This window comes from Arachis hypogaea, chromosome 15 (assembly GCF_003086295.3).
Source record: "Arachis hypogaea cultivar Tifrunner chromosome 15, arahy.Tifrunner.gnm2.J5K5, whole genome shotgun sequence".
Classification (NCBI taxonomy): domain Eukaryota; kingdom Viridiplantae; phylum Streptophyta; class Magnoliopsida; order Fabales; family Fabaceae; genus Arachis; species Arachis hypogaea.
Genome location: NC_092050.1, coordinates 117814854 through 117824988, shown reverse-complemented (window position 1 = coordinate 117824988; position 10135 = coordinate 117814854). Strand labels below are relative to the sequence as shown.

At 35.9% G+C, this 10135-nt stretch overlaps 1 non-coding gene across 1 annotated transcript; it reads right to left on the bottom strand.

Moving 5' to 3' along the window:
• Window positions 1–9648: 9648 nt before the first annotated feature.
• Window positions 9649–9756, bottom strand: LOC112752638 (small nucleolar RNA R71). The gene has a single exon (XR_003177065.1). It is a non-coding gene; the product is annotated as a small nucleolar RNA R71 (small nucleolar RNA).
• Between the last annotated feature and the right edge of the window lie 379 nt (window positions 9757–10135).

The window sequence follows — 10135 nt, the reverse complement described above, 5'->3', positions numbered from 1 at the left end:
ATTCTTATGATCCATTCCTAGCCTTTTCAATCTGAAATCACTAACACACACATCAAAGCATCTAGTGGAATCAAAGGTGAATTGAAATTAACCAATTAAGGGCCTAAAAAGCATGTTTTCACTCCTAAGCGCAAATTAGGGAGAATATATAAAACCATGCTATTTCAGTGGATAAATGTGGGAAAAGGGTGATAAAATCCCCTAAATTCAGCATAGAATGCACCACTAAATAGTGGTGCATCAGGGGGTTCTCTCTAGGCGTTTGGATGCCAGGCTCTGCTCTTTGGGCACTGGACGCCAGAAAGGGGGCAGGAAGCTGGCGTTGGATGCCAATTTTGGGCCTTCAAGTTCGAAACAAAGTATGGACTATTATATGTTTCTGGAAAGATCTGGAAGTCATCTTTTTATAATCATTACAAACGCTCCATTTCGACTTCTATAGCTCCAAAAAATCTCTTCTGAGTGCAAAGAGGTCAGATCTAGACAGCATTTGCAGTGCTTTCTCTATCTCTGAATCAGACTTTTGCTCCAACTCCTCAATTTCAGCCAGAAAATACCTGAAATGGTACAAAAACACAAAAACTCAAACTGGAATCCAAAAATGTGAATTTAACACTAAAACCTGTAAAAACTTAATAAAAAACATATTAAAAACTACATGAAAACTATGCCAAAAAGCGTATAAAATATCCGCTCATCACAACACCAAACTTAAACTGTTGCTTGTCCCCAAGAAATTAAAAATAAAATAGGATGAAAAGAACATTAGGATGCAATAAATCTCTGAGTTTCCAATGAAGCTCAGCTTCAATTAGATGAGCGGGACTTAGTAGCATTTTGCTTCTGAATATTCTTGGCATCTCACTATCCATTGAAAATCAGAATGGCTGGCATCTTTAGAAACTTAGAATCCAGATGATATTATTGATTCTCATAGTTTAGCTCTTTTTTATTCTTGAACACAGCTTTCAGAGTCTTGGCCGTGACCCTAAGCACCTTGTTTTCCAGTATGACCACCGGATACAATCATGCCACAGACACTTTAACTGGGTGAACCTTTACAGATTGTGACTCAGCTTTGCTAGAGTCCCCAGATAGAGGTGTCCAGAGTTCTTAAGCACACTCTTTTTGCTTTGGACCACGACTTTAACCGCTCAGTCTCAAGTTTTTCGCTTGACACCTTCACGCCACAAGCACATAGTTAGAGACAACTTGATTTAGCCACTTAGGCCAGGATTTTATTCCTTTAGGCCCTCCTATCTACTGATGCTCAAAGACTTGGGACCCTTTTACCCTTGCTTTTTGGTTTAAAGAGTTATTGGCTTTTTGCTCTTGTCTTTTGGTTTAAAGAGCTAATGACTTTTTCTTTTTCTATTTTTTTCTTTTTTTTCGCCCTTTTTTTTCAAATGTATCATGCTTTTTCTTTTTCTTTTGCTGCTTTTTCTTGCTTCAAGAATAATATTTTGGATTTTTCAGATCATCAATAATATTTTTTCTTTTTCTTCATTCTTTCAAGAACCAGCATCATAAAATTCAACTTCAAATATGCACTGTTTATTCAGCCGGATATTTTATACGCTTTCTGGCATTATATTCATATAGTTCTTATTATGTTTTGTTTAAGTTTTATTATATTTTCATAGGTTTTAATGCAAAATTCACATTTTTGGATTCTACTTTGGGTTTGTGTGTTTTATGATGAATTCAGGTAAATTCTGGATGAAATTGAAGAGCTTTGGAAAAGTCTGATTCAGAGATAGAGAAAGGACTGCAGATGTTGTTAGATTTTGTCCTCCATGCACTCGAAGGAACATTTCTGGAGCTACAGAAGTCTAAATGGCACTCTCTCAATGGCTATTGAAAGCTAACATCCAGAGCTTTCCAAAAATATGTAATAGTGCATACTTTGCTCTGGAAATACAGGTCCAAAACTGGCGTTCAACGCCAGCTCCCAACCCCATTCCTGGCGTTGGATGCCTAAAAGGGGGCAGCTAGTGTCCAACGCCCAAAAAGGAGTCCAAAGCTGGCATCTAACGCCCTAGAGGGAGTACCAACTCGTGACTTCACTCAAGCTCAGCCCAAACACTCACCAAGTGGGTCCGAAAAGTGGATTTTCGCACTACAAGACTAGTTTATCTTATTTCTGTAATTCTTAGTTATCAGATTAGTATATATAGGAGGAGATCACCCTTGTTTAGGATCTTCTTCCCCCACTTTTACTTTCGAACATTATTATACAGTATGAGTCACTAACCTCTTAGGTTAAGGTTAGGAGCTCTGCTGACTTTTATGGATTAATAATATCATTATTCTATTTCAATCTATGCTTGATTCTATTCTAATATGTATCTTCGTTCTTCATCCTAATGAATTGGGAGTGTAACTTGACCGTCATCCCTTTTCTACATGGGTTCTTGTGAGTCTTTGACGGGATAGTACTGAACCACAAGCTTGATTATACATCTTTTAGACGGCTAATCCACGGCTTCGTTGGAGACTTGGAGACATCAATTCAACTGAGGTGTGGGGCAATTAGGGCCTTTGTGGTATAGGCTAGAATCAATGGAGCAGCGTTCTCTGATCCAAAAGATCTGACCTTGTCTGTGGTGCTTTGAGTAGGATCACCAAGGGAATGGACTGCTAGAGCTTCACCCCCGTTCAGATTGGATGACCACTGACCTGGCGTTTGATCTGAAGTAGAGGAGATTAATGACCACTGACCTGGCGTTAGTCACTTACAGCCTGCCATGGAATGAATCATCAGAAGTTAGAGCAGACAGTGAGAAAAGTTGATCCAGAAGGAGGAAGCATCTCCGAAGCCTCAACCGTTCTCTTATCATTGATTTCACGCCAATTAAGTAATTCTATCTTTATTCTGTTTTATGAATTTTTCACAATAACTATATTTTCTATCTTCCTAACTAAGATCTACAAGATAGCCATTGCTTGTTCAAACCAACAATCTCCATGAGATCAATCCTCACTCACCTGAGGTATTACTTGGATGACTCGGTGCACTTGCTGGTCTATCTGTGCGAATATTGCGGAGTCAATTTTGTGCACCAAATCTCTAAAAACAAAGTTCCAGAGAAATATTATGAGAATCCAACCTCCAACCCTTTGAAGCAGCAAAAAAAAGGTATGGAAATATTGAAAAACCAAAAGAAATAAGGCTCTAAGCACTAATGACTAGAGCCTAATTATGTGCCTGTGATGCTTATGCATCAAGAAAAAACTTGGGTAAGTAAATTTGAGAGGTGTCTCATCACCAGATAACTTGGGCCAACTGGCCTGGGATTATCGATTGAAAATCTATATTAAGAGTTGCCTTGAGACAAAGCATTTAGAATCCAAAGAGCATATGGGCATCTATGTCTAAATGAATAATTTCCTAGCTATATGCTTGTGGTGTTAATTGTATCAAGGAGAGGTTTGAGTGATTAGACCTAACGGGTGTTTTATCACCCGATAACTTGGGCCAACAGTGTAAGAACCAGAGTTTCACATAAAACCCTTTTAATAAAATAATAATTCTTAAGTGCCCGAAGCAGATTCAAAATTTCGAAGTTTTAAATTGAGAATAAAAAGGTGAAATTTGATTTCAATGAATTTTTCTGATTTGGAAAATGTATCTTTTTCGAAAAGTTTTTGTAAAAATGCGTATTGTCGCTTAAACTGGCAGTACCGGCTCTAGTCTGTCCAATACCGTGTATTTTGGAAAATATGGTTTTGAAAATTGAATTATTGTTTTGAAAGGACAAAAATAATTTAGAATTAAAAACCGGGCACTAATCTTAAAGGTTTTGGCCCAAAGTAGGCCAAACAGACCTAAAACGCTAACGGGTTGGACTAGACCCAAACCGGGTCCAAGGCCCAATATATATATGTATGTTTAATGAGTTTTCAGCTCATTTTTGCCCTAAAACAAAGAAGGGGATGCAGCTTCAGAGAGAAGAGAGCTAAAGGGTTGGGTCACTATTCACATCCACTTCCGGTGACCATAACTTGAGTTACAGAGTTTCGATTGACAAGCCGTTTACGGCCACACAAAGCTCTCACTGAGCTCTTCGTTTCTATTTAAACAGAGTGGTAAGATTTTTGAAATCTATGCTCCAGTTTCCATCCCAAACATTTCTGTATTTTTGGTTTTAGTTCTTGAGTAGATTTTATGGTTTTGTTTGTTTAGGGGTGATCTAGCATTGGAATATTATTGGGTTTTTCCAATAATCTCTTTGGGTAAGGTAAGGTCTCACTAAACCCTTGAGTTTAGTTATTTTTGTGAATCCTAGGTTTGATGTTTATATGTTATGTGATGTTAGATTGAGTTTTGGTGTTTGTTGGAGTTGGTTTGAGGCTTTGGATCGAGCTTGGTGGCTTCGTTTTGGTGTTTGGTGTATTTTGGGAATTGGCCAAAGTATGGTTTTGGTTTTCTTTATGTAATATGTAATATTTCTGGATACTTAGGCTAGTTGACCCTAAGATAGGATTGAATGAGGGTAGTGTATGATTAATTATATGTGAATTTATATTTGATGATGAGAAGTATGATATGGAGTGTTGGAATGTATGATATATGAGTTATGATGATAACATGATGAGTATTGGTGTTATTTATGTTCATGGTGTTGATTATGGAGATTGAGATTGAATAATGATAATTATGAGGATTTATGATTAGAGGTGATGAATGATGTTTATGATGAGTGAATTGTACAAATTGTTGATGATTGTGATCTTAAGTTGGGAATTATAGATTTGTGTTGATTTATGGTAGGAAGGTTGAGTGAATTAGGTGTGGAAGTGATGGAAGTACAATAGAATGGTAAGGTGTAGTGTGTGGTAGTGTTTTTTGATGTTTGGGTATGTTTTGGTTTGTTTTGGTTATGGAATTTGGAAATTTGAGAACTTTGATATTTTTTGTGTAAAACTTGATTTTTGGTGAAATTTGACGGATCGTAACTTGAGCATCAGGTTTCGAAATTAGTTGAAATTTGTCTTAAATTAATGTTCATTCAAAGATCTTTAAATTGATATAAAGTTTGATGAAAATGAATTTTTGTAGATGAAGTTATGAATGTTTAAAGTTTAGGGTTTAAAACTGATTTCTGCAACTTTGCAAAATTTTCTAAGTCTGGGAGTGCATGTGTACGTATACTGATGGGTTGGAATCAGAATTCCAACACCAAAACTCACCGGCAAGTGTACCGGGTCGCATCAAGTAGTAAAACTCACTTAGAGTGAGGTCGATCCCATAGGGATTGATGGATCAAGCAACTTTAGTGGGTGATTAGTTTAGTCAAGCTAACATTGGTGAATTGAATGAAAGTTAAGAAACAGAACACAAATTACAGTGAATTTAAAGTTGCAGAATGTAAATGGGCAGAAAACTTAAAGAGCAAGAAAAGTAAATTGATAGAATCTTAAATGACAAGAAATGTAAATTGCATGAAATGTAGACTTCAGTGAATGTAAATCAGCAGAATGTAGATTTGATAGAAGCTTAAAGAGCAAGAAAAGTAAAATTGCAGCAAAATGTAAAGGGGGCTGGGTGCTGATGAGCGGATAATTTATACGCTTTTTGGCATTATTTTTAGTATGTTTTTAGTAGAATCTAGTTACTTTTAGGGATGTTTTTATTAGTTTTTATGTTAAATTCACATTTCTGGACTTTACTATGAGTTTGTGTATTTTTCTGTGATTTCAGATATTTTCTGGCTGAAATTGAGAGACTTGAGCAAAAATCAGATTCAGAGGTTGAAGAAGGACTGCTGATGCTGTTGGATTCTGACCTCCCTGCACTCAAAGTGAATTTTATGGAGCTACAGAACTCAAAATGGCGCGCTTCTAATTGCGTTGGAAAGTAGACATCCAGGGCTTTCCAGCAATGTATAATAGTCTATACTTTGAACGCGTTTAGACGACGTAAAAGAGCGTTGAACGCCAGAAACAAGTCACAAACCAGAGTTGAACGCCAGCAATACATTACAACCTGGCGTTCAACTCCAGAAAGAGCCTCTGCACGTGTAACATTCAAGCTCAGCCCAAGCACACACCAAGTGGGCCCCGGAAGTGGATTTATGCATCAATTACTTACTTATGTAAACCCTAGTAGCTAGTTTATTATAAATAGGACTTTTTACTATTGTATTAGACATCTTTGGATGCCTGGTTCTTAGATCAGAGGGGCTGGCCATTCGGCGATGCCTGGACCTTTCACCTATGTATTTTCAACGGTAGAGTTTCTACACTCCATAGATTAAGGTGTGGAGCTCTGCTGTTCCTCAAGAATTAATGCAAAGTACTACTGTTTTTCTATTCAATTCAATTTATTCCGCTTCTAAGATATTCATTCGCACTTCAACCTGAATGTGATGAACGTGACAATCATCATCATTCCCTATGAACGCGTGCCTGACAACTACTTCCGTTCTACCTTAGATTGAATGAGTATCTCTTGGATCTCTTAATCAGAATCTTCGTGGTATAAGCTAGATTGATGGCGGCATTCATGAGAGTCCGAAAAGTCTAAACCTTGTCTGTGGTATTCCGAGTAGGACTCTGGGATTGAATGACTGTGACGAACTTCAAACTCGCGATTGCTGGGCGTAGTGACAGACACAAAAGGAGGGTGAATCCTATTCCAGCATGATCGAGAACCTCAGATGATTAGCCGTGCTGTGACAGAGCATTTGGACTATTTTCACAAGAGGATGGGATGCATCCATTGACAAGGGTGATGCCTCCAGACGATTAGCCATGCAGTCACAGCGCATCGGACCATTTTCCAGAGAGGATCAAAAGTAGCCATTGACAACGGTGATGTCCTTACATAAAGCCATCCATGGAAAGGAGTAAGATTGATTGGATGAAGACAGCAGGAAAGCAGAGGTTCAGAGGAACGAATGCATCTCTATACGCTTATCTGAAATTCTAACCAATGAATTACATAAGTATTTCTATCCTTATTTTATGTTTACTTCTTATTTAATTTTCGAAAACTCCATAACCTTTTGATATCCGCCTGACTGAGATTTAAAAGGTGACCATAGCTTGCTTCATACCAACAATCTACGTGGGATCGACCCTTACTCGCGTAAGGTTTATTACTTGGACGACCCAGTGCACTTGCTAGTTAGTTGTGCGAAGTTGTGATAAAAAGTTGAGATTACAATTGAGCGTACCATATTGATGGCGCCATTGATGATCACAATTTCGTGCACCAAGTTTTTGGCGTCATTGCCGGGGATTGTTCGAGTTTGCACAACTGACGGTTCATCTTGTTGCTCAGATTGGGTAACTTTCTTTTCGTTTTCTTTTCAAAAAGTTTTCAAAAATTTTTCAAAAAATCTTTCAAAAATTTCCCCTTTGTTTTCGAAAAAAAAAATTTAAAATAAAAATGTTTTCGAAAATATATTTTTCTTCAGAATTTTTAAGAATGAATTCTAGAGTTTCATGAAGCATGTTGAAGCATGCTGGCTATAAAACCATGTCTAAATTCTTTTTGACAGAGGTTTTGGCTTAAAATTGAATGAATTACTCCCATATTCATGCTAAAGCTTGACTGGCTATTAAGCCATGTCTAACCCTCAGATTGGAGCTTTAGATTAAGATTGTAAGATTCCTGGAATTCATATTAAAAATTTTGGAATCCTTATTTTTCTTTTTCAAATGATTTTCGAAAAATATAAAATAAAAATACAAAAAAAAATCATAAAATCATAAAAATCAAAAATATTTTTTGTGTTTCTTGTTTGAGTCTTGAGTCAACTTCAAGTTTGGTGTCAATTGCATACTCATCTTGCATTTTTCGAAAATTGCATTCATGCATTGCATTCATCATGATCTTCAAGTTGTTCTTGATAAAACCTTCTTGATTGATCTTCATATTATATTGTTTTGTGTTGTATGATGTTTTTCATATGCATTCTTGAATTCTTAGTGCCTAAGCATTAAAGATTTCTAAGTTTGGTGTCTTGCATGTTTTCTTTGCATTAAAAATTTTTCAAAAATATGTTTTTGATGTTCATCATGATCTTCAAAGTGTTCTTGGTGTTCATCTTGACATTCATAGCATTTTTGCATGCATTGATTGTTTTGATCCAAAATTTTCATGCATTGCATCATTTTCATGTTTTTTCTCTCTCATCATTAAAAATTCAAAAATAAAAAAAATATCTTCCCCTTTTTCTCTCTTAAAATTTCCAAAATTAGATTTGACTTTTTCAAAAATTTTTAAAATCTAGTTGTTTTTATGAGTCAAATCAAATTTTCAATTTAAAAATCTTATCTTTTTCAAAATCTTTTTCAAAACAAAAATCAAATCTTTTTCACTTTTCTTATTTATTTTCGAAAATTTTAAAAATATTTTTCAAAAATCTTTTTCTTATCTTTATCACATAATTTTCGAAAATAAGATCATCAATTAATGTTTTGATTCAAAAATTTCAAGTTTGTTACTTACTTGTTAAGAAAGATTCAAACTTTAAGTTCTAGAATCATATCTTGTGATTTCTTGTGAATCAAGTCATTAATTGTGATTTTAAAAATCAAATCTTTTTCAAAACTAATTTCAATCATATCTTTTCAAAAATATCTTCTTATCTTATCTTTTTCAAAATTTGATTTTAAAATATCTTTTCTAACTTCTCATCTTCTTATCTTTTCAAAATTGGTTTTCAAATTTGTTTCAACTAATCAACTAACTTTTTGTTTGTTTCTTATCTTTTTCAAAACTACCTAACTAACTCTCTCTCTCTAATTTTCGAAAATATCTTCCCTCTTTTTCAAAAATTCTTTTTAATTAACTAATTATTTTAATTTTTGATTTTAATTTTCGAAAATTACTAACCTTTTTCAAAAACTATTTTCGAAAATCACTAACCCTTTTTCAAAAATAATTTTCGAAAATCCTTCTCCCTCATCTCCTTCTAATTATTTATTCATCTACTAACACTTCTCTTCATCTCACATTACTGCTCCTATCCTTACCTTTGTGTTTGGATTCTTCATTCTTCTTCACCCCTATTCCTTTTCTTCTTCTACTAACAATAAGGAACCTCTTTACTGTGACATAGAGGATTCTTCTTCTTTTCTTGTTCTCTTCTCTTTCTTATGAGCAGGAATAAGGAAAAAGGCATTCTTGTTGAAGCTGATCCAGAACCTGAAAGGACTCTGAAGAGGAAACTAAGAGAAGCTAAATTACAACAATCCAGAGACAACCTTATTGAAAATTTCGAACAAGTAAAGGAGATGGTAGCCGAACCCAACAACAATAATGCAAGGAGAATGCTTGGTGACTTTACTGCACCAAATTCCAATTTACATGGAAGAAGCATCTCTATTCCTGCCATTGGAGCAAACAACTTTGAGCTGAAACCTCAATTAGTTTCTCTGATGCAGCAGAACTGCAAGTTTCATGGACTTCCATCTGAAGATCATTTTCAGTTCTTAACTGAATTCTTGCAGATATGTGATACTGTTAAGACTAATGGAGTAGATCCTAAAGTCTACAGGCTCATGCTTTTCCCTTTTGCTGTAAGAGACAGAGCTAGAGTGTGGTTGGACTCTCAACCCAGAGATAGCCTGAACTCTTGGGATAAGCTGGTCACGGCTTTCTTAGCCAAGTTCTTTCCTCCTCAAAAGCTGAGCAAGCTTAGAGTGGATGTTCAGACCTTCAGACAGAAGGAAGGTGAATCCCTCTATGAAGCTTGGGAGAGATACAAGCAACTGACCAAAAAGTGTCCTTCTGACATGCTTTCAGAATGGACCATCCTGGATATATTCTATGATGGTCTGTCTGAACTAGCTAAGATGTCATTGGATACTTCTGCAGGTGGATCCATTCACCTAAAGAAAATGCCTGCAGAAGCTCAAGAACTCATTGATATGGTTGCTAATAACCAGTTCATGTACACTTCTGAGAGGAATCCTGTGAGTAATGGGACGCCTCAGAAGAAGGGAGTTCTTGAAATTGATATTCTGAATGCCATGGCTCAGAACAAAATATTGACTCAGCAAGTCAATATGATTTCTCAGAGTCTGAATGGAATGCAAGCTGCATCCAACAGTACTCAAGAGGCATCTTCTGAAGAAGAAGCTTATGATCCTAAAAACCCTGCAATAGCAGAGGTAAATT